The sequence below is a fragment of the Lepidochelys kempii genome, chromosome 1 (genome assembly GCF_965140265.1).
Source record: "Lepidochelys kempii isolate rLepKem1 chromosome 1, rLepKem1.hap2, whole genome shotgun sequence".
Classification (NCBI taxonomy): domain Eukaryota; kingdom Metazoa; phylum Chordata; order Testudines; family Cheloniidae; genus Lepidochelys; species Lepidochelys kempii.
The window spans coordinates 208,986,054-209,008,815 of record NC_133256.1 but is presented as its reverse complement, the minus strand read 5'-3'; the positions used below and the strand labels follow the sequence as shown (position 1 = coordinate 209,008,815).

Below are 22,762 nucleotides of genomic sequence, written 5' to 3'. Positions count from 1 at the left end.
TTATTTTCTTTGTTGGGCCTGTCCTGTAGTAGGTGACTTCTGGGTACCCTTCTGGCTCTGTCAATTTGTTTCTTCAATACCGACCTGCTGAAGTGTAGTTGTAAGAATGCTTGATAGAGATCTTGTAGGTGTTTGTCTCTGTCTGAGGGGTTGGAGCAAATGCGGTTGTATCGTAGAGCTTGGCTGTAGACAATGGATCGTGTGTTGTGGTCTGGATGAAAGCTGGAGGCATGTAGGTAAGCATAGCGGTCTGTAGGTTTCCGGTATGGGGTGGTGTTTATGTGACCATCGCTTATTAGCACAGTAGTGTCCAGGAAATGGATCTCTTGTGTGGACTGGTCCAAGCTGAGATTGATGGTGGGATGGAAATTGTTGAAATCATGGTAAAATTCCTCAAGAGCTTCTTTTCCATGGGTCCAGATGATGAAGATGTCATCAATGTAGTGCAAGTAGAGTAGGGGCATTAGGGGACAAGAGCTGAGGAAGTGTTGTTCTAAGTCAGCCATAAAAATGTTGGCATACTGTGGGGCCATGCAGGTACCCATAGCAGTGCCACTGATCTGAAGGTATACATTGTCCCCAAATGTGAAACAGTTATGGGTGAGGACAAAGTCACAAAGTTCAGCCACCAGGTTTGCCGTGACATTATCGGGGATACTGTTCCTGACGGCTTGTAGTCCATCTTTGTATGGAATGTTGGTGTAGAGGGCTTCTACATCCATAGTGGCCAGGATGTTGTTTTCAGGAAGATCACCGATGGATTGTAGTTTCCTCAGGAAGTCAGTGGTGTCTCGAAGATAGCTGGGAGTGCTGGTAGTGTAGGGCCTGAGGAGGGAGTCTACATAGCCAGACAATCCTGCTGTCAGGGTGCTAATGTCTGAGATGATGGGGCGTCCAGGATTGCCAGGTTTATGGATCTTGGGTAGCAGACAGAATACCCCAGGTCGGGGTTCCAGGGGTGTGTCCGTGCGGATTTGTTCTTGTGCTTTTTCAGGGAGTTTCTTGAGCAAATGGTGTAGTTTCTTTTGGTAACCCGCAGTGGGATCAGAGGGTAATGGCTTGTAGAAAGTGGTGTTGGAGAGCTGCCTAGCAGTCTCTTGTTCATATTCCGACCTATTCATGATGACAACAGCACCTCCCTTGTCAGCCTTTTTGATTATGATGTCAGAGTTGTTTCTGAGGCTGTGGATGCCATTGTGTTCTGCACGGCTGAGGTTATGGGGCAAGTGATGCTGCTTTTCCACAATTTCAGCCTGTGCACGTCGGTGGAAGCATTCTTTGTAGAAGTCCAGTCTGTTGTTTCGACCTTCAGGAGGAGTCCACCCAGATGAAATCCACTTCTGATGAAGTGAGCTGTAGCTCACGAAAGCTTATGCTCAAATAAATTTGTTAGTCTCTAAGGTGCCACAAGTACTCCTTTTCTTTTTGCGAATACAGACTAACATGGCTGCTACTCTGAGCTCTTCAACCTCTATGGTTCCTATCACCTTCATTTCTCAACATACCTCTTTTTCACAAATAATATCAGTCAAAAAAGGTCTTTTGCAGAGAAGGTTTTACTACTACTGATGTTGGGCTAATTTAACTCTACAAGACAAATCAATTACACATCTTTTTAATTACCAAATGTGTCCTTAAACACAGAAACTACTACAGAAACTAAAACTTTGTTCATACAGATAACAGAACAACTGGGGCACGAGGATTTCTGTAAGGTCAGACTTGAGGAGCATGGGCAGAGCTGTCGAGCAGCAGGTGAGGATTGAGGGGTATTGACAGAGGTGCAGGATTGCACAAGAAGGGGGCACTTTTGGACCAGACTGGGAGGCAATGGCACAGTTGTGGGGTTGTTCTGTTCAACCATCTTCACAAGTTATAGCCCCCTTGTCCCAGTTTCCAGTTTGGAGCACAAGACAAAAGGAGTTGAAGGGTTTCAAGTGCATATATACTGGGCACTTTGTTTTGAGTTGTCCCAAATGACAGGCTGAGTGTCTGTAACTCCTGTGCCTAGGGAAAAACAATATACGTCAGCCACACAGCAATCTGGAGCCATCCTGCCATCTGTGCACCACCCACCCCTACTATGATCATACAAATAATAAATTAAAAAAAAGACCCATCTCCACAAGGCTCAGCCTCACCACATCTCTCACCACCATGTCCCATGAAGAGAGAAAGTTAGCTCCACAACCCCTTGTTCCTCTGCTCCCACACCCCACCCCAGCACTCATATGTCCTCAACTCTGGCTCCCACCACATCCTTCATGACCCACTGCCCTTTGGTCCCATCCACCTCCATGCCCCCATCTCCCATCACTCCTGGTACCCCATCCCCCTTACCTACCTGTTCCCCTCATTTCAATGCTCGCTCCTTTGTCCCTCTCCAGAGCTAGCATCCAAGGCCACTGAATGTTTCAATCCGATCCAACTTCAGCCCAAAACAGCCTGTGGGTATTGCCTAGTGTGACCTCTCTCCAGATGATGCCCACTTGCGATTGGCCAGGGTCCTATGCCAAAGGGCTACCCAGACAGCATGTGCTCTGGATAGAAGGAGTGGTGGGGCTGAGGGGAGCAACTGAGGTCCAAAAGTGGATCCCTCCCTCATGTTATCTTCAGCCAGCATGGCTTCAGAGTCCAAGAGCAGCAGCTGGGAAAGGAACCTCTAAGAAAAGGAGACAGGAACAGACAGAGACACAGAAAGGAGACAGGGTGAGATCCAGAGTGTCCTATTCCACCCTGATTCACCTCCCTGTCTTCCCTGCTCCCTCCCTTCAGTTCATCCAGGTGATTACCCTGCTTCCTCCCATCAAGTGCTGGAGTGTCACTCCCCATCCACACTAACCCACCCAGCTTCCAGCAGAGCCAGGCTTGAGAAGAATCTGGAGAAAGGGAGAAGAGGAACTAGTACCTCCAATCCAGGAAGATGGCATCTCTCAGGGAACAAGACCTTTGCCTTCTGCCCTTGCACTGACTCAGTGCAAAAACAACAGGATTACAAATAAGGAATTTTAGTGTATGTGGATCCAGATTAGATTAAACTGAGTTTTAAAACACATTAGATTATTTTTCACTTTTCCCTTCCCCTTCTGGCAGCACTATAGGACAAAGGTTGTTCGTGTGACCTGAAATTGCTTGTTTGGCTTTCTTTGAAATTAAGGCTCCCATAACCTGTTAACTCTTAATTTCCTGAGTTTAACATTTAGTTTTGAGAATATTGCAACATCCCTCTCTACCCTTAATTACTGATATATACTCTCAATTTTAACTTCATTTTAATGTGTTTTGTCTCAGATTTCCCTTGTTGGTTGTTAAACTTCATTCATAAACAGTAAAAAACCTCAAAGAATGTTAGCATGCAAATTTCAAATGATCTAAAGATATGAATGACTTTAATTTTAACGGTTAACACCAGATTCTCCCACACTTTCTAACTGCTTTACCTTATTATTGAGCAGCACAATGCAACTGGAAAATATTGGCCAGCTAAAGTGAGTGTATAGGTGCTTTGTTTTGCCAGAGCCGTGCAAAACAGCTGGAGCACATATCCTATTTTCCCCACCTCCGTCCTCCAAAATCCTCATTTCTTGAACCTCCCTACACCTCCTTATGTTACCATGTATGCACTCATGCCCCTCCCAATGTGTCCCCTCTGCTCCTGGCCTACCTGTTCAGTGGTTCTCGGGCAATGAGTGGCTTTTGAAAAGATATTTAAAATAATATATGCAGTGTAGTTGTAGGTGTGTCAGTCCAATCAAAGATCTTACCTCTTACCCACTTTGTCTCTCTAATTTAAGACAATGCCAATGGTCATTTTTTGCTATTATTTTTCATACTGAAAGTTTAGCTATCATGAACCATATCCTATTGTTCTCAGTTGGGCTGAAGTTACAGCTGCCCTGAGTGAAAAGGGTAACCCCACCCCCTGTTTTGTGAGGAGATGGAAACACTCCATTCCACTGTGCAAAAATAAGAAAGGGAGAAGGGGAAAGAGATTTCTCAAAATGGCCACCAACTGAGGGCTCCAGTGGCTTCAGTCTCAGTGAGAAGAATGGGAGACTGGCAGCCATTTTGAAAGAGGGCAGTTCTTCATACTATTCTCTATAGCAAGGGTGGGCAAACTTTTTGGCCTGAGAGCCACATCAGGGAATAGAAATTGTATGACGGGCCATGAATGCTCACAAAATTGGGGTTGGGGGTGTGGGCTCTGGGGTGGGGCTGGGGATGAGGAGTTTGGGGTGTAAGGGAGTGCTCTGGGCTGGGACCGAGGGATTCAGAGGGCAGGAGGGGAATCAGGGCTGGGGTAGGGGTGTAGGAAGGGATGCAGGTTCCAGCTGGGAGTGCAGGCTCTGGGGTGGGGCTGGGGATTGAGGGATTTGGAGAGCAGGCGGGGGGATCAGGTCGGAGGAGGGAGTTGGGGCATAGGGAGAGGCTCAGGGGTGCAGGCTCCGAGTGGTGCTTACCTCAAGTGGCTCCCGGAAGCAGTGGCATGTTCCTTCTCCGGCTCCTATGCTTGGAGCAGCCCCCGACCCTGCTTGAGAGCCAAAGTGGGGCCATGCAGCTGCTTCCAGGAGCTGCGTGGTGTGGCCCCTGACCCTGCGCCCTGGAGTGGGGGCGCCCCAGCTGAAGCGCCGGAGCAGGGCCGAGCAACGTAGTGCAGTCCCCGACCTGGCACCCCTGGCTGGGCTGGAGCGGGGCAAGCCCCAGACCTGCTTCCTGGAGGGAGCTCGCGGGCCCCTGAGGGTCCCATACCAATGCTGCCTGGGCCACGCTGGGGCAATCAGGAGGACCCAGCCCTTGTCCGTCTTTATCTTCTCCGGGATCCTGCTGATTAGAGGGAACAGGGGAAGGTGTAGAGAAGCCGGCCTGACCAAGACAGGATAAAGGCATTGGAGATAGCACCCCTCCCCGGGGCCCCCCTGGAGCAGAACTGGGGGCATTGCCGGTTCTGCTGAGTCATGAATAGGTCCACCTGGGGAGTTCCGCACCTTTGGAAGAGCCGGCGGGCCACCTCCAGGTGGAGGGACCACTCGTGTTGAGAGGAAAAGTCCCTGTTCAAGCGATCCACCCTCTCGTTCCGGGCGCCCAGTAGGTAGAAGGCCTTCAGGTGGATGTCGTGGGTTATACAGAAGTCCCACAGACTGAGGGCTTCGTGGCAGAGGGCAGAGGATCAGGCCCCACCTTGTCTCTTGATATAGAACATTGAGGCCGCGTTGTCCGTGTGAAAGTAGAATGAATTATATTGAAATTATAATTCATTAAAGAAATGCTACTTGAAGGGTTTGTTGAAATATAGTTGTCAGGAAGAGAAACATTAAGGAGTGTGAGACAATGGGTCCTCAAACTAATTAACTTAGAGCTCCTACTGAGCTAGGAGATTGGTAAACGTTAGTATGCAAATAAGATATGTATGTATATTTGTCAGTTTCTGCTTTATTTTGTCTCTTATGTTAAATTGGTTTTGGTTTAGCTGTATAAATAAGTTATCTTGGGCCTCAGAGAGGGGCTCACATCTGGATGCATTAGCAAGGCGCTTTGCTAATAAACAGAGTGGTCTGACAAATTATGTGAGTCCTGAATCTCACTTTGACATCTGCGGGGACCCTGACTACCTTGCCCTCCAGGTGTGAGCAGAAGGCCATACACGCCAGCTGCACCGCCCTGAGCTCCTTGATGTTTATATGTAGGGTCAGGTCTTGAGCCAGCCACAGGCCTTGGGCCTGAAAGTTCCCCACATGGGCCCCCTAAACCAGGCCCAACGCATTGGACACCAGCTCCAAGGATGGGGCCCTGTCCCTGAATGGAACCCCTTGGAGCGTGTTGTTTGGGGCGGACCACGACCGGTAGGGAGGTAATCACAGAGTCCAGCACGGTGAGGACCTTGTCCATCCTGTCCGTGGCCTGGGAGAACTTCGAGGCCAGCCAGAGCTGGAGGGGCCTCATCCTGAGTCCGGCGTGATAGACCACGTACATGGACGCCGACATGTGACCCAAGAACTGCAGGCAAACCCTGGATGTTGTCATTGGGAACCTTGTGACCAAGTCGATGAGACCTTTCAGGGTCTTGAATCTGTCTGGCGGGAGAGAGGCCCTGGCCAACGCTGTGTCCAGGAGCGCCCCGATAAACTCTATGCATTGGACCAGGACTAACGTGGACTTGGTGTTGTTTACCAACAGGCCCAAGGCGGTGCACGTGGACAGGAGGAGCGCCACGTGATCCCTCACCTGCGACCGGGAGGTGCCCTTGACAAGACAATCAGCCAGATAGGGAAATATCTGGACCCCATGCCTTCTGAGGTAGGCCGCTACCACCAACATTCATTTTGTAAACATCCTGGGGGCAGTGGACAGACCAAATGGGAGGACCGTGAATTGATAATGATTCTGTCCCACTACAAAACAGAGGAAGTGCCTGTGCCCCTCAAACATGTGGATGTGGAAGTATACATCCTGTAGATCGAGGGCAGCGTACCAGTCCCCGGGATTCAGGGAGGGGGATGATGGAGGCCAGGGAAACCATGCTGAACTTGAGTTTCACCATGTACTGGTTCAGACCTCGCAAGTCCAGGATGGGCCTGAGCCCCCCTTTGGTCTTTGGGATAAGGAAATAACGGGAGTAATACCCCTTGCCCATGAACTCCATGGGCACCGCCTCTATTGCTCCTAGTCCTAGGAACTGCCCCACCTCCTGCTCTCGCAGAGCTTCGTGCGAGGGGTCCCCCAAGAGGGACAGGGTGGGGAGTGGTTGGGCGGGGAGGAAGTAAACTGGAGGGTGTAACCCCGGGAGATGGTGTTGAGGACCCATCGGTCCAAGGTTAGCTGCGACCAATCCAGGAGGAAAGCACACAACCGGTTGGAGAAGGGGAGCTTTATTGGGGGTGGATCCCTGATGAGGACTGGCAGGGTGCCCCCAAGCGTCCCATCAAAAGCGCCTTTTCCCTGCCTGCTTGCCCTTGGAGGACCCAGGCTGGGAGCAGGCCAAGACTGCCTCTGAGGGTGTCTCTTATAGTCCCGCTGCTGCTTATGGGCGGCCCCATATTCAGGAGGGCGGCCTGTGTGGAAGTCTGCTGCAGCTTGAATTTAGGTTTTGCCGGAGCCTGGACATAGAGGCCCAGAGTCTGGAGGGTCGTGCGGGAGTCTTTCATGCCATGCAACCTTGTATCTGTTTCCGCCGCAAACAGAGCTTTCCCATCAAATGGGAGATCCTGCATGGAAGACTGCGCCTCGCTGGACAGCCCAGAGAGCAGGAGCCATGATGCCTGTCTCATGGATACCGCGGGGGTCATGGATCGTGCGGCCATGTCCACAGCATCTGAGGTTGCCTGCAGGGACACCCTAGCAGCCGCTGCCCCTTCCTCCACTAGCACCTTGAACTCCTTCCTATCTCGCCCCTGGAGGGAGTCCTCAAAATTGGGCAGGGAGCCCCACAGACTGAATTCGTACTGGCCCAGGAAAACCTAATGGTTTGCCACTCATAACGGGAAGCTCGAAGATGAATAAATTTTCCTTCCAAAAGAGTCCCGTCTCCAAGAGTCTTTGTTCTTTGGGGTCAGGACTAGCTGACCCTGCCGTTCCCTGTGGTTGACTGACTCGACCACCAGGAAGTTGGGCGCCGGGTGGGTATACAAGTACTTATGCCCCTTAGTGGGTACAAAGTACTTGCGTTCCGCCTTCTTAGAGATGGGGGGGCGAACGAGGCCAGTGTTTGCCACAGGGCATTAGAAATCTTAGCCACCCCTTCATGGAGAGGCAAGGCCACCCTACCTGGTGCCGATGGGGACAGCACGTTAAACAGGGAGTCTGAGGGCTCCTCCATCTCCTCTGCCTGGAGGTGGAGGCTTGCTGCCACCCTCTTTAAGAGTTCTTGATGGGCCCTGAAGTCCTCCTGCGGGGCGGAGTGGGGCGGGGCCGCAATCATGTCCTCCAGGCAGGGCGAGGAGGCTGGTGCAGTGCTCTGGGTATTGGCTGGCACCGGAGGGTCCACCACCTGGTCGGACTCCGGGCATCGTGCCAAGGACGTACGTCCCACCGACTCCTTTCTTGGGGGTCTGGGGAGGGAGGCCGACGGTGCTTCCGAAGCTCCGGCCACCAAGCGAGCTCCCACGGGGGGCTGTGCTAGAGAACATGGTGCCCACTGGTACCATTGGACCGGCCACGATGATCAGTGCCACTGCATCTGCTGTGGCACCGGCTGGGCTGGCTGTTCAGGTTGGCTGGCCTGTCCCCTCGAAGGATGGCTACAAATGGAGGCCGGGCTGGTGTAATATCTGCTGCTGTTTCTGGACCGGGAGGAGCGGTGGTGCCAGGATCTACGTTGGCCACTGGACCGCAATCTCAACATGGAGGACTGGTACTGACAGTAACTGCTGCTCCGCGAATGGCCTCAACGGGCAGACCTGCGTCAGCGAGATGCCGGCGATCGACGCCCGGGTTTGCGATGTCTTGGCGGAAACTTGGAGCGGGAGTCCGAGCGGGAATGGCGTCGACAACCGTGCCGTGACTGATTGCAGTACCTGCTCCAAGATGAGGACCGTTGGCAATGCCTGCCGCAGTCCCATTGCTATTCGGTCCTTGAGGATGAGCAGTGCCGAGAATCCCGGCTGGACGGAACCCAGCTAGACAGTCTGGTCGGCATCGAGGGCGATCAACATGGACTCTGCCCTGAATGGTCGCTGGGCGGTGAACGGTGTCAGAAACGTTCCCTCAACCAAGAAGAATCTCCTTCCTTAGAAGTTTTTAAGGTCAGGCTTGACAAAGCCCTGGATGGGATGATTTAATTGGGGATTGGTCCTGCTTTGAGCAGGGGGTTGGACTAGATGACCTCTTGAGATCCCTTCCAACCCTGATATTCTATGATTCTATGATTCAGCACCAGGCTGGAGGTGACTGCGGAGATCCCACTTGCCTCTGGAGTGTGGGGCTGACATCGGCGGCGCTCTGGGCACCGGCATGGATATAACGTCCCGGGCCGCCTGGAGGGCTTCAGGCATGGATGGCATCCGGACATCCAGAGAGGCCTGTTCTGAAGGGGCCTGGCTACTCCGCTCAACGTGAGTCGGAAGCCTGGGGCCCGGTGTGGATTGAGGACTGCCTGACATGGGCCTAGCCTCTGTCCAAGACTTCCCTCGGTGCCGCTGTGAAGAGGGAGTCTTCCTGGCCCTCTTGGTGTGCCCCGTGGATGGGGACTGGTGCTGACTGGTAGATGGCACTGGAGGGTCGCTGCATACCGACGCCGCAGTGCCGGGTACCGGTTCGGAGCGGCGTGCTGGAGTCAGGGTCAGCACTGACTCCATCAGGATGGCCCGAAGCCTAATGTCCCTTTCTCTTTTGGTCCAAGGCTTAAAAGACTTGCAAATCTTGCACCTTTTGTTGATATGAGTTTCTCCCAAACAGTGCAGTCTGTATGCAGGTCACTTCTTGGCACAGAACGCCTACAAGAGCCACATGACTTAAACCCTGGGGCGTGGGGCATGCCCTGGCCCGGGCTCACTGACTAACTAAACTAACTAAACAGCCAACTAACTACAGGTACTAACACTGAACGAACAAACATTTCTGGGGACGAGCTACAGCAAAGCTGGAGCAGAGTAGTTCTGACGCACTTTCACTGGTGGCTAGAAGGAACTGAGGGTGGGGGGAGTGCACAGCTCCCCTTATACCGTGCCAGGCAGGCACCACTCCAGGGGCTGCGGGGGGCACTCCCCCCCCTTACGGTACTGCGAGGGGAAAAACTTCTGGCACTGATGCACGTGGTGAGCACACACACCTATTGTGAAATACACATGAGCAATCGAAGAAGAACTAATGGGCTTGTACCACTAGGAGGATCCCATATGGTAATTCCTACATTCCTGGATCCTGTTGTGAACTGAACTGAGACCACGCTCCACAAAGCTTGCTTCACACATAGGACACCAAATGGCTGACCCTTTTCTTTATTACTGACATGGGACTGGATTGAAACCAGTGTCCTAGAGGTGAAAGGCTCTGTGTGTGATGCCCTAACACCCTTCAGCCAGCCAGTCCCCACTGACTGTCTTCCACATAGAGATCTTGGTCCTCCTCTTCTTGGACAGAAGATCTGGGTATGTCAAAGCTGGTAGGCTGGAAGGGTAAGCTAATGCCTGAAAGGTATGAAGGAGGGGGATAGCATCTTCCACACATACCTGGCAGGAGTAAAGGGTGGTTTAGTTTCTGGCAGCTGGGATTCTGCGCCTTTCCAATTACTCCCATTTAGAGCCCAGACATGATCTCCATGAGTTGTTCTTGCCACTTTAAAAGCCTCCCTCCGCTCCACCCTGACAGCTCCTAGCTGTAGCTGCCATTCTGGTAAGAACACAGCTTGGACACTGGCAGAGAGAAGAACCAAGAGGACAAAGAGAGAGTAGGGCCAAGACTGGAGGTTCAGCATCTTCAGCTTCTCCCAGGATTTGTGGGAGGTGAAGTAGGGTGGGATATTTAGCATCTGTACTAGCTGCAATCTCTCTCGCTCTCTGGCCATTCCCTTTATAGCCTTAGCTCTGGCTGTCACTTGCCCCCCAATTTCCCACTCAACTATCTCCTGGAGCTCATTAACCTTCCAGCCACTTTGTACATGATGATATAGATCAGGGTGAGCACAGCAACCCCTTCCTCCAAAGAAAAGGGACGAAGATGTTTATTCAGTGTCAGGAAAGACAAATGAGACCACAGCGGCAGCTGGCCAGTAGCTGGTGGTATTTAGATGCTGGCCAGAGTCATAAGCAAGGTGGGCTGGTGTAGCACAGAGTCAGAACTGGAGTCACTTCCTAAGGAGGTAGCAAAAGCATCAACATGTAACAAAGCTTTTCGGTGTCAGGATGCAGTTAAAGTTATACCATGTGTCAACTCTGGTGGTGGTGATGGGAGTGTGACTCAAATTCTTCTACTGCCAGTGGCTGTAGCTGCCACTGAGTTCACGGGGTGACAAAGTGAACTTCAATACTAGTATTTGAAGGTGCAGATTTTGCTGAACTTGTGGGGCTGAGAGCATAAATACCAGTTAATGTCCCACAACACATATCTCACTACTGGATGTATAAATCCCAGTGATATTACTCTGGGGCATAGATCCTGCCAGACTAGAGGGGGCATGGTGGAACAGGAAGCCCAGTGCTAGTGCCCCAAGGGCCATATAGCTGCAGACATTAAACATTTCTAAATCACCAGCACCAGATAACTTGCATCCATGAGTTTTAAAAGAACTGCCTGATGAGCTCACTGGACGGTTAATGTTGATTAGGAAAGTTCCAGAAGACTGGAAGAAAGCTAATGTTGCATCAATTTTTAAAAAAGATTAAATGGGATGACACAGGTAGTTATAAGCGTGTCAGTCTGACATCGATCCCAGACAAGATAATGGAGTGGCTCATATGGGACTAGATTAATAAAGAATTAAAGGAAGTTAATAAAATTAAATAAAAATTAAATTAAAAAATACATAAAAAGTGGAAGTACTCAATGCTTTTTTTGCCTTGGTCTTCACAGACAAGGTCAGCTCCCAGACTGCTGTACTGGGCAGCACAGTACGGAGAGGAGGTGAGCAGCCCTCAGTGTTGAAAGAACAGGTTAAGGACTATTTAGAAAAGCTGGACATGCACAAGTCCATGGGTCCAGATCTAATGCATCCAAGGGTGCTGAGGGAGTTGGCTGATGTGATTGCAGAGCCATTGGCCATTATCTTTGAAAACTCATGGTGACCAGGGGAGGTCCCAGATGATTGGAAAAAGGCAAATACAGTGCCCATTTTAAAAAAGGGAGGAAGGAGAATCTGGGGAACTACAGACCAGTTAGCCTCACGTCAGTCCCTGGAAAAATCATGGAGCAGGTCCTCAAGGAATCCATTTTGAAGCACTTGGAGGAGAGGAAGGTGATCAGGAACAGTCAACATGGATTCACCAAGGGCAAGTCATGCCTGAGCAGCCTGATTGCCTTCTATGATGAGATAACTGGCTTTGTGGATATGGGGAAAGTGATGGATGTGATATATCTTGACTTTAGCAAAGCTTTTGATACGGTCTCCCACAATATTCTTCCCAGCAAGTTAAAGAAGTATGAATGGACTATAAGGTGGATAGAAAGCTGGCTAGATCATCGTGCTAGAAGAAGTGATCAATGGCTCAGTGTCTAGTTGGCAGCGGAGTGCCTCGGGGTTGGTCTGGGGCCGGTTTTGTTCAACATCTTCATTAATGAACTGGATGATGAGATGGATTGCACCCTCAGCAAGTTTGTGGATGACACTAAACTGGGGGGAGAGGTAGATATGCTGAAGGATAGAGATAGTGTCCAGAGTGACCTAGACAAATTGGAGGATTGATCCAAAAGAAATCTGATGAGGTTCCAACAAGGACAAGTGCAGAGTCCTACATTTAGGACAGAAGAATCTCATGCACTGCTACAGGCTGGGGACTGACTGGCTAAGCAGAAGTTCTGCAGAAAAGGACCTGGGGATTACAGTGGATGAGAAGCTGGATATGAGACAACAGTGTGCCCTTGTTGCTAAGAAGGCTAACGGCATATTGGGCTGCATTAGTAGGAGCATTGCCAACTGATTGGGGGAAATGATTATTCCCCTCTATTCAGCACTGGTGAGGCCACATCTGGAGTACTGCATAACAGTTTTGGGGCCCCCCACTACGGAAGGGATGTGAACAAATTGGAGAGAGTCCAGCGGAGGGCAACAAAAATTATTAGGGGGCTGGGGTACATGACTTATGAGGAGAGGCTGAGGGAACTGGTATTATTTCGTCTGCAGAAGAGAAGGGGGACAGGGATTTGATGGCAGCCTTCAACTACCTGAAGGGGGGTTCCAAAGAGGATGGAGCTCGGCTGTTCTCAGGGGTGGCAGATGACAGAACAAGGAGCATTGGTCTCAAGTTGCAGTGTGGGAGGTCTAGGTTGGATATTAGGAAACACTATTTCACTAGGAGGGTGGTGAAGCACTGGAATGGGTTACCTAGGGAGGTGGTAGAATCTCCTTCCTTAGAGTTTTTTAAGGCCCGGCTTGACAAAGTCCTGGCTGGGATGATTTAGTTGGTGTTGGTCCTGCTTTGAGCAGAGGGTTGGATTAGATGACCTCCTGAGGTCTCTTGCAACCCTAATATTCTATGATTCTATGATTCTTCTAATGCCGATCAACATAGTTTATGGAAAATAGATCCTGTCAAACAACTTGATGTATTTTTTGATGAGATTACAAGTTTGATTGATAAAGATAAGTGTTGATGTAATATACGTGGCCCAGATCCACAAAGGTACTTAGGTTCCTAAGTCCCAATTTAAGCTCCACTGCAATCCACAAAACTCCTGCTGAACCCTGTAGGTGGCTAAATTCAGCCAGTGCCTAAATTTCTGCCTCTGGGCATGTGCACTATTAGGTGCCAGGAAGCCTATCTCCCATGTAAGGCCCAGAGCAATTCATGAACCCAGGAAACATTTGGCTGCCTATCTCACACGTGGGATCCAAGCCAGCAAGTGTGCTCAGAGGCTGCCTACCAGCTCAGGTCCCTTTCAAAATCTAGCAGGAGGAGAAGTGGTGGTGGTACCTTGTAACTTTTAGCCCAGTTGTTAGAGTACTCACCTGGGACTCATTCTCTCCCTCTGGCCCATGTTCAAAGAGAGAATGTGACTCTGAAGTCGAGTGGTTAGGCACCCACTGACACAGGATCCAGTCCCTCTTCAATTATTTATCCACAGTGCCACAGCTTTGACAGGAGAGACAAAGGGAGCCCTACATCAGGCTATCCCATAGCTCAGATATTAGTGCACATGCCTGAGAGGGGTAGGAGACCCTTGTTCAAATCCTTTCTCTACCTGAGGAGGAAACTGAACTCAGGTCTGACCCATCCCAGGTGCGTGCTCTGATCACTGGGCTAAGAGTTATAAGGTGGCCACTGTCTCCTCTCCCCACTTTTGTGTGAAACAAGGCCGGCACCTAATTCATTTTCACAAGAAACAGCTTAGGCTCCTAAGTTGTCTGACTCCAGGTAGTGGGTTCCCTTGTATAGATTGCTATGCAAAGATATGGCACTTAAGCCCAGGCTGCAGGGAGGTGCCTACCACTGTGAGAGGGGGAGGGGTGAGCAGACACCCCTGGCATTTGCATCTCCCATTGGATAGTTTAGGCAGCTCCCCATTCATCATGCTAGCTTTTGTGGATCACATTTTAAGGCCCCTCTGTCCTCCCATTCATTGTATAGGAGTCTAGGTGCCTAACTCAGGCTTTACGGATTACACTGTTGTTCCTGTGATTTTCTCGGCCTCTAAAAGTTATGCACCACAATGCTCAGCATTGCAGTGGCTAAGTCCCTTTGTGGCTATGGGCTTTAAACTTCTGTAAGGCATGTGACTTGGTACTGCATGATATTTTGACTAAAAAACTAGAATACAAAATTAATAGGACACACATTAAATTGATTTAAACCTGGCTAAATGATAGGTCTCAACATTTAATGGTAAATGGGGAATCATCACTGAGTATGTGTTTCTAATGACGTCCTGCAGGGGGCAATTCTTGGCCCTACAAAAAACGGTTACCTACCTTTTCGTAACTGTTGTTCTTCTAGATACATTGCTCATGTCCATTCCATTCTAGGTGTGCGCGCGCCCACATGCATGGTCGGAGATTTATGCCTTAGCGATAGCCATGGGGTTGGAAGTGGAGCGCTCTGGAGTGCCACACTCATGTGTTGGTATATTAGGCGCCGCCAGCACTATGCCCTCTCAGTTTCTTCTTGCCAGCAACTCCAACAGAGGGGCAGGAGGGCAGGTAATGGAATACCTCAAAGAACAACAGTTACCAAAAGGTAGTGTAAGCAGGGTCTGAATGAATGCTTCCCTGGCAGCTAGCTGGGAAGGGAAGAGACTTTGGATTTGTTTATGTAAATATAGTTTGCTCCTGCTCTGCTTAGATCTTCAGCACATAGAGCAGTGTCAAAGTAATCAATTTTGGCTGGTATTGTGCACAAATCACTTTAGTACTGAATACAGGGGTAGTGAAATGCTGTTACCAAAATGTTGTAATTATTGTAGGAATACAGGAAGCAGGACTGTGCTTAACATGTCCCAAATGAGGGGGGGGTCACTTTCAGCTGAAAGAACCTTGAAAGGACCAGGGGCTCGAATGCTAGAGCCCTGTGAAAGTAAGAGGTGGGTGGACAGATGTCCCAGCCAGGAGGTGTTGACGTTCCCTAGAAGTCCCCACACTGATTTGACTTGTTCCTCCCCACTGTTCAAAGAAAGAACTAAATAGGCTTCATTAGGAGCCTCTTAGTTATTTTAAATGCTCAATCAGAGCTAAAAATCAGTTATGGTGGGACTGTTTCTGCCCTGCCTGCCAAGAGCTAAAAATCACTAAGAGACTGATGTGCAGAGGTCACAGCAGAGGGGCAGGTGGCAGCAGAAGATGACTGACAGTTGGCTGGAGAATGAGAGGTGGCGAGGCGCAGCGAACAGCCAGCAGGGCGGCTGGCGGAGAGCTGCAGTGAGCAGTCAGCAGACGGCTGGCAGAGAGGCATGGCGGACAAGTGCCCAAGCAGTGGAGTGAGTAAGGTACCTCCTTACCTTCACGCAGCGTAGGAGGTGAACTTTGCAGATGCACCTGGATCTGCACTGACCAAGGACAGCAACTGTGAGTGGGGTGCAGAACAGGGATGGGTATCCTAAAGGGAATTTTGGGTTGCAGGACTTAAGAACCTGAGGGGGAAAAGGACACTGCCCAACTTACATGAGCAGTGGGTCTTCTGCTGATGGTTTAGGTTTATGAACCCTATTTGTGGTATTTTCCCAAATTAATGCCCAGTTACTTCCCTCCTTTTATTAAAAGTTTTTCTGCTACACTCAGACTCTGTGCTTGTGAGTGGGGACGTATTGTCTCTCAGAGGCACCCCAGGGTGGTGTGTAATTTTCTCAGGTTACTAGGTGGGGGCTCAAGCTGGTTCTATGTTGTATCGATGGAAAGGAACCCCTAGATTTTGAACCCGGCCCTAGTTGCTGCTGGCTTTGCCTGGCAGAAAGGTTACACATTAACCATTTTTTCTTCTTTGAGCAGCGTGCCGAACCGGTGCTGGCAAGGCCACACAGGGGCTATTAAGGTAACCTTTGCCCTGTCCTGTTTGATCTTCACTAGGACTGGCGGGAAGGCATACATCAGAGCCCTTGACCATGGAAGGAGAAATGCATTTGACAGGGAACCCTTGTCTGTCCCCCAGATTGAACAGAACATGTGGCATTTCCTGGTCTGTCTGGATGCGAACAGGGTCCACCTGGGGAGTCCCCCACTTCCTTGAAGATTGCACTGACAGGCTCTGAGTGGAGCGACTGCTCATGGCGAGATCAGAAGGTCCTGCTGAGGCAATCTGCTAATATGTTCCTGGTCCCTGGCAGGGGCGCAGCTACCAGATGAATGGCATGCCACACACAAAAGTCCCAAAGGCGGAAAGCTTCTTGGCAAAGGGCCGATGACCTGGCTCTGCCCTGCTTGTTGATGTAATACATTGCAGTGGTATTGTTCATCAGGACCTACAACCAATGAGTCCCTGCCCTTCAGGTGGGGCAAGAAAGCCTGGCAGGCCAGGTGAACCCTCTGAGCTCCCTGATGTTGATATGGAGAACCAGATCATCCCACAACCAGCGGCCATGGGTACTGAGCTCGCCCAGGTGGGCTCCCCAGCCCAAGTCCAAAGCATCGGAGACCAGAGTCAACGATGGGGCCGGGGCCATGAAAGGAACTCCCTCCAACAATGACCTGGGGTCCAACCACCAATCCAATGATGACCGGATGTGATCCGGCACCCTGACTACCCGGTCTAGGTCATCCCTGTTGGGGACGTAGACTGATGCCAGCGACACTTGCAGTGGCCGGAGAAGGAGCCTGGCATGACTGACTATAGTACATGCGGCCATGTGGTCCAACAACCACAGGCAGATGTGAGCCACAGCGAGAGGGTGGTTCTTCACATGGGAGATCAGGTCTGACATGGCCTGAAAACGCGCTACCAGAAGGAAGGCTCTGGCTCGTGTGGAGTCGAGAATCGCCCCAATAAACTCTATTCACTGGACCAGACTTAAGGTGGATTTTTTCTCGTTTATTAAGAAACCCAGGTCGTGGCAGATGGCATGCACCAGATCGAGGCTCCCTCTGCACTTGTTCCCGAGACCTGCCCTTGATGAGCCAGTCGGCAAGATACGGGAAGACCTGGACCCCTCAACATCTCAAGTAAGTAGCCACTGGTGCCATACATTTTGTGAACACCTTTGGGGCCAATGAGAGGCCAAGGGCAGTGCTGTGAATTGAAAATGGTGTCCGCCCACTATGAAACAGAGGAAACATCTGTGACCTTGGAATATGGAAATTAGCATCCTTCAAGTCGAGGGCAGAGTATCAGTCTCCCGGATCCAGGACGGGGATGATGGAGGCCAGGGAGACCATGCAAAACTTCAACTTCCTGAGAGACTTGGTGAGGCGACACAGGTCCTTACTTTTGCTTTCGGGATTAGGAAGTAGCAGGAATAGACCCCTTTCCCTCCATATCCTGAGGGACTTCCTCCACTGCCTCCAGGTGCAGGAGGTTCTCAACGTCTTGAACAAGGAGTTGCTCGTGAGAAGGGTCCCTGAAGAGGGATGGGGAAGAGGATGTGTGGGAGGGAGCGGCGGACAAGAATTGCAGAATATAGCCCCAAGATACTACATCCAGCACCCAGCGATCCGACGTGACCCACTACCAGGCCAAATGGTAGGGAGGCAGACGGTCAAGGAAAGAACCAGGTGGATCCGGGGAGTTGACTGGGGTGTCAATCTCAAGCACACCTTCAAAATTAGCACTTGTGGCCGCCAGACTGCCGGGCCACAGGCCGGGCTGCGCGGGTGAGCAGGAGGAGAAAGGGTGGCGACGACTAAAGCTTGTGTCTCTATCCCTTCTCCTGGCCTGATGAGGCTGCCAAGGCCTTGGTGGCAGGGACGGCTGGAACTGCTTCCTTGCAGACTGCGGCGTATGCATACCCAGTGAGTAAAGGGTGGCCCGAGTGTCCTTTAACCCACACAGCCTCACATCCATCTGCTCCGCAAAGTATTCATTCCCATTGAATGGAAGGTCCTGAATTGAGGTCTGCATTTCTTGGGACAGGCCAGTGGTTTGAAGCCAGGTGCTGTGCCTCATGACCACCATTGATGTGACCACCCTAGCCTCCGAGTCTGCCAAATCCCATGCCATTTGGAGAGAGCACCTCACTGCCGTGGTACCCTCCTTCACCAGGGTGCCACATTTCTGGGCCAACCCTTGAGGGAGGGACTCCTTAATTTATGGGACTCTTTCCGTAAGTTCAAAATTGTACCTGCCCAAGAGGGCCTGGTAGTTCACCACCCGGAATTGCAGGCTGGCAGTTGAATAAATTTTCTTCCCGAAAATGTCCAGTCTTTTGGCATCTTTATTTTTGGGAGTTGAACTGGTGAGTCCCTGCTTGTCTGTCACGTTGGCCACAGAGACGACCAGCGAGCCTGGAGATGGGTGGGTATGAAGGTATTTGAACCCTTTGGCTGGGATGAAGTACTTCTTTTTGGCCCTTTTGGAGGTGGGAGGGATGGACAACAGGGTTTGCCAGAGGGCCTTGGCTATTTTCAGGACCCCATCATGCACTGGTAGTGCAACACGGGCAGGGGTAGAACCCGAGAGAACATTGAACAAGGTGTCTGCCTGCTCGGCCATCTCCTCCACCTCCAGGCCCAAGTTCTCGGCCACCCCTTGAAGCAGGGCCAGGTGTTCCTTAAAAAAGGCCCTCAAGGGTCCTGCCACCACCTTGTCCAGGGATGAGGACGACGATTGTACTGCCAGGAGCAGGCCCCAGGACATCATCTCCCGTGGGGGAAGGAGAGTTTGGGGTTGGCACTGTCTCCTCTCCCCTGACCTCCAAGTGCATTTCATGCACCAAGCTTGGTGCCGCTGGTGCCGTCAACTGTTGCTCTGAGGTGGTGGCAGCTGAGCAGTGTGAAGGGGACATCAGCATCACCGGCATGCCCCATGCACTCCAATAGGACCACTGCGCTGGCCACTGGCCATGCTGCGCCATAGATGTTGATGTGGCCTCTGGTGCCCAGTCATGCCGGTGGAGTCTCAGCGAGGGGCTGAACTGCCCTTCTGTGCCAGAGAAATCCCCTTCTGGTGACCACAAAATCATAGAATATCAGGGTTGGAAGGGATCGCAAGAGGTCATCTAGTCCAACCCCCTGCTCAAAGCAGGACCAGTCCCCAATGTTTGCCCCAGATCCCTAAATGGCCCCCTCAAGGATTGAACTTACAACCCTGGGTCTAGCAGGCCAATGCTCAAACCACTGAGCTATCCCTCCCACCCATGGAGGGGCTCTCAACGCCTGTGTTTGCCTGCTGACTGTCGCTGCTGGAGGCAGGTGCTTGGAGTGGGAAGACAAGTGCTGGTGTCGGGGGTACTGGTATCGCGACAGGGAGCGCTCCCACGGGGCAGGTGACAGAGATCTGCGCCGGGAGGATAACCAGCGGGAGGGCGAACGGTGCTGTTAGGTGACTGGCACCTTCCCCTAGGCGATTCGCATTGAGATGGCAGGGACCGTGAACGCAGTGCCGGTGACCAAGGGCGAGGCCCAGAGGATCTGGGCTGCGATACCAGAGATCTGCAACGTGGAGATGGGGAACGCTGCCTTGGCTCCAGGGGATCAGCAGTGCTCCACTGTCCTCTGGGGGGTCTTGGCAGCTGGCTTGCCCTCATACGGAGCCTTTGCTGCTTCCTGCAGCACACATGGTGCCGTCGGCAGTGGTGGAGGCCTCTGCTCTCTCGGCGCCGGGGGAGCTTGGGAAGGCATCAGTGTCACCACAAGTTTGGTTCCCCTGCTGCTCCCGGGAATCGGTGGTGGATCCTTTAAGGGGCTAAGGGCCCTGACTGGGGAGGCACATCCGCGTGGCTCTGACATGCGTCCTTTGCCTAATGGCCTTTCTTACCCGGTGCCGGGGAGCCATGCTTCTTAGTTTTCTTTCTGAGCACCGGTGCCGGGGAGTGGTGCTGGGCAAAGCCCAGTGCCGGAGGTGTGCTATGCAATGGGGTACTAGGAGTTGAGTCCGGCCGGGACGGCTCAGAAGCTGGTTGGAGGGCAGCCTCAATGAGGAGAGTCCTCAAATGAATATCACACTCTTTGTGAGTCCTGGGTTGAAAGTTTTTACAAATATGACACTTGTCCTTCACATGCAATTCCCCCCAAGCACTTGAGGCAGTTGCTGTGGGGGGTCACTTACAGGCATAGCCCTGTTACAGTCTGTGCAGGGCTTAAACCCCAGAGAACGGGGCATGCCCCGCCTGGGGCAAAGTCCCCGATGGGACTCTAACTACACTTAACACTAATTACTATAAACAACTAATTTACAAGGCTCTAAAGCTCAAAGTTAGAAGAGACTAAACTGCTAGCCCAGGGGTGGCCAACCTGTGGCTCTGGAGCTGCATGCAACTCTTCAGAGGTTAATATGCGGTTCCTTGCATAGGCACTGACTCCGGGGCGGAGCTACAGATGCTAACTTTCCAGTGTGCCGGGGGGTGCTCACTGCTCAACCCCCTGCTCTGCCCCAGGCCCTGACCCTACTCCACCCCTTCCCCCAAGGCCCCTGCCCCTTCCCCCAAGCCTGCCATGCCCTTGCTCCTCCCCCTCCCCCACAGAGCCTCCTGCGCATGCAAAACAGCTGATTGTGGCAGGTGCTGATTGGCGGGGCTGCTGGCAGGCAGGAGGCACTGGGGGCTGGAGCTGATTGGGGGCAGCTGACGTATTACTGTGGCTCTTTGGCACTGTACATTGGTAAATTCTGGCTCCTTCTCAGGCTCAGGCTGGCCACCCCGGGCTAGCCCTTGCTATGCAAGGAAAGGCATGCCAACTAACCACCATGGGCAGTAAAAAGGAACTGAGAGGGCGTAGGGCTGGCACCACCTGATATACCAACGCATGAGTGTGGCACTCAAGGGGGCGCCCCAGCAGACCCACAGGGTACCGCTAAGGCAAAAATCTCTAACGCACAGGCACGTGGGCATGCACACACCTAGAATGGAATCAACATGAGCAAGCACTCGAAGAAAAACATTTAACGTTTTTATCAATGCCCTGGAAGAAAACATAAAATCATCACAGATAAAGGCTGCAGGTGACACAGAAACTGGGGGAGTGGTAAATAATGAAGAGGACAGGTCAATGCTATAGAGCAAGCTTGATCGCTTGGTAAGCTGGGTGCAAAGCAACAATGAGTTTTGATACACCTAAATGTAAATGTAGGAACAAAGAATGTAGGCCCTACTTATATGCTGAGGGACTCTCTGCTGGGACTGAAAAAGATTTGGGGGCCATGGTGGATAGTCAGCTGAACACGTGCTCCGAGTGTGATGCTGTGGCCAAAAGGGCTAATGCAATCCTTGAATGCATAAACAGCGGAATCTTGAGGAGTAGAGAGGTTATTTTACCTTTGTGGAATACTACTGGAATACTGTGTCTAGTTCTGGTGTACACAATTCAAGGATGTTAATAAAATTGGACAGGGTTTAAAGAAGAGCTACGAGAATATGATTAAAGGATTGGAAAACATGGCTTATAGCGATAAACTCAAGGAGCTTAGCCTAGTTAGCTTACTAAAGAGGTTAAGGGGGGGGGACTTGATTATAGTCTACAAGGGCAACAAATATTTGATAAGGGGCTCGTCAATCTAGCAAAGGTATAACAAGATCCAATGCCTGAAAAAGTTGATAGACAAAATTCAGACTGGAAATAAGGCATAACAGTGAGGGTAATTAACCATTGGAACATCAAGGGTGGTGGTAGATTCTCCATCACAGGCCATTTTAAAATCCAGATTGGATGTTTTTCTAAAAGCTATGCATTAGGAATTATTTTGGGGAAGTTCTAAGGCTTGTGTTATATGGGAGGATGGACTAGATTATCACAATGTTCCTTTGGGCCTTGGAATCTATGAATGTATGTTCCTTTGAGCTAGTGTTCAGCATGCAACATCTGCAGGAACCAGGCTGTTTCCAGAGGAACAAGCATAGCAAGAGTCTCAACTAGGAAAGCACTAGGTCAAGCTGTCACTTTCTCAAGCTCAGACACACAACGCAGGAGACAGCAAGAGGCAGATTCCCATCTCCTAAATCAGCAGCCTCACTCTCCCCTCATTTGTTTATTTTCCCCCATTTTATTATAGTTTCTCACCATCTGAATGTGGCACTGAGATCATTGTTTGGAGACCAGGGCGCAGAAGTCAGCCAGGGGGCGGGTGGGCATGCATGCGTGAAGGCAGAAACTAATCAGCAGAGCCAGTATAGAAAAATGAGACCCAGTACAAGAACAGCAGCCACACTGTGAAACAGTACTGAAGGGCAGCTTAGAGTTGGGTGAGGTTAATAGTACCTCTATCTTACCTTAATCTAATTGCTCACTGCTGAAATAATTGACACAGAAGTTGAAAGAAACAATCCATTCTAACATCCGCTATTCGCTTCTTTTGTTGAGGACATCAGTGAAATAGTACCTGGAGACTTGTGCTGCAGCTATTAGCCCTAGTTCAAATATTTGCCCTGCACTGCCTCAGATTCTCTTCCCTTCTCACAATTATACCTCAATGGTTGATACAGCTTCTAGGGCTCCTTCTCAGCCCAAAGAGCCAGGAAATGTCTATCCACTTCATTGCATCCATTCTTCCCCATACACATTCCATGAAAAATTATCATGGGGGCTTTTGTCCACAGCACTGAAGTG

At 51.0% G+C, this 22,762-nt stretch overlaps 1 long non-coding RNA gene across 1 annotated transcript; it reads left to right on the top strand.

Annotated features, from left to right (window-relative positions):
- Positions 1 to 1,557: 1,557 nt before the first annotated feature.
- Positions 1,558 to 7,487, top strand: LOC140905566 (uncharacterized). The gene is made up of 4 exons (XR_012156883.1): positions 1,558 to 1,755; positions 2,776 to 3,013; positions 6,175 to 6,294; positions 7,179 to 7,487. It is a non-coding gene; the product is annotated as an uncharacterized lncRNA (long non-coding RNA).
- The last annotated feature ends 15,275 nt before the right edge of the window (positions 7,488 to 22,762 follow it).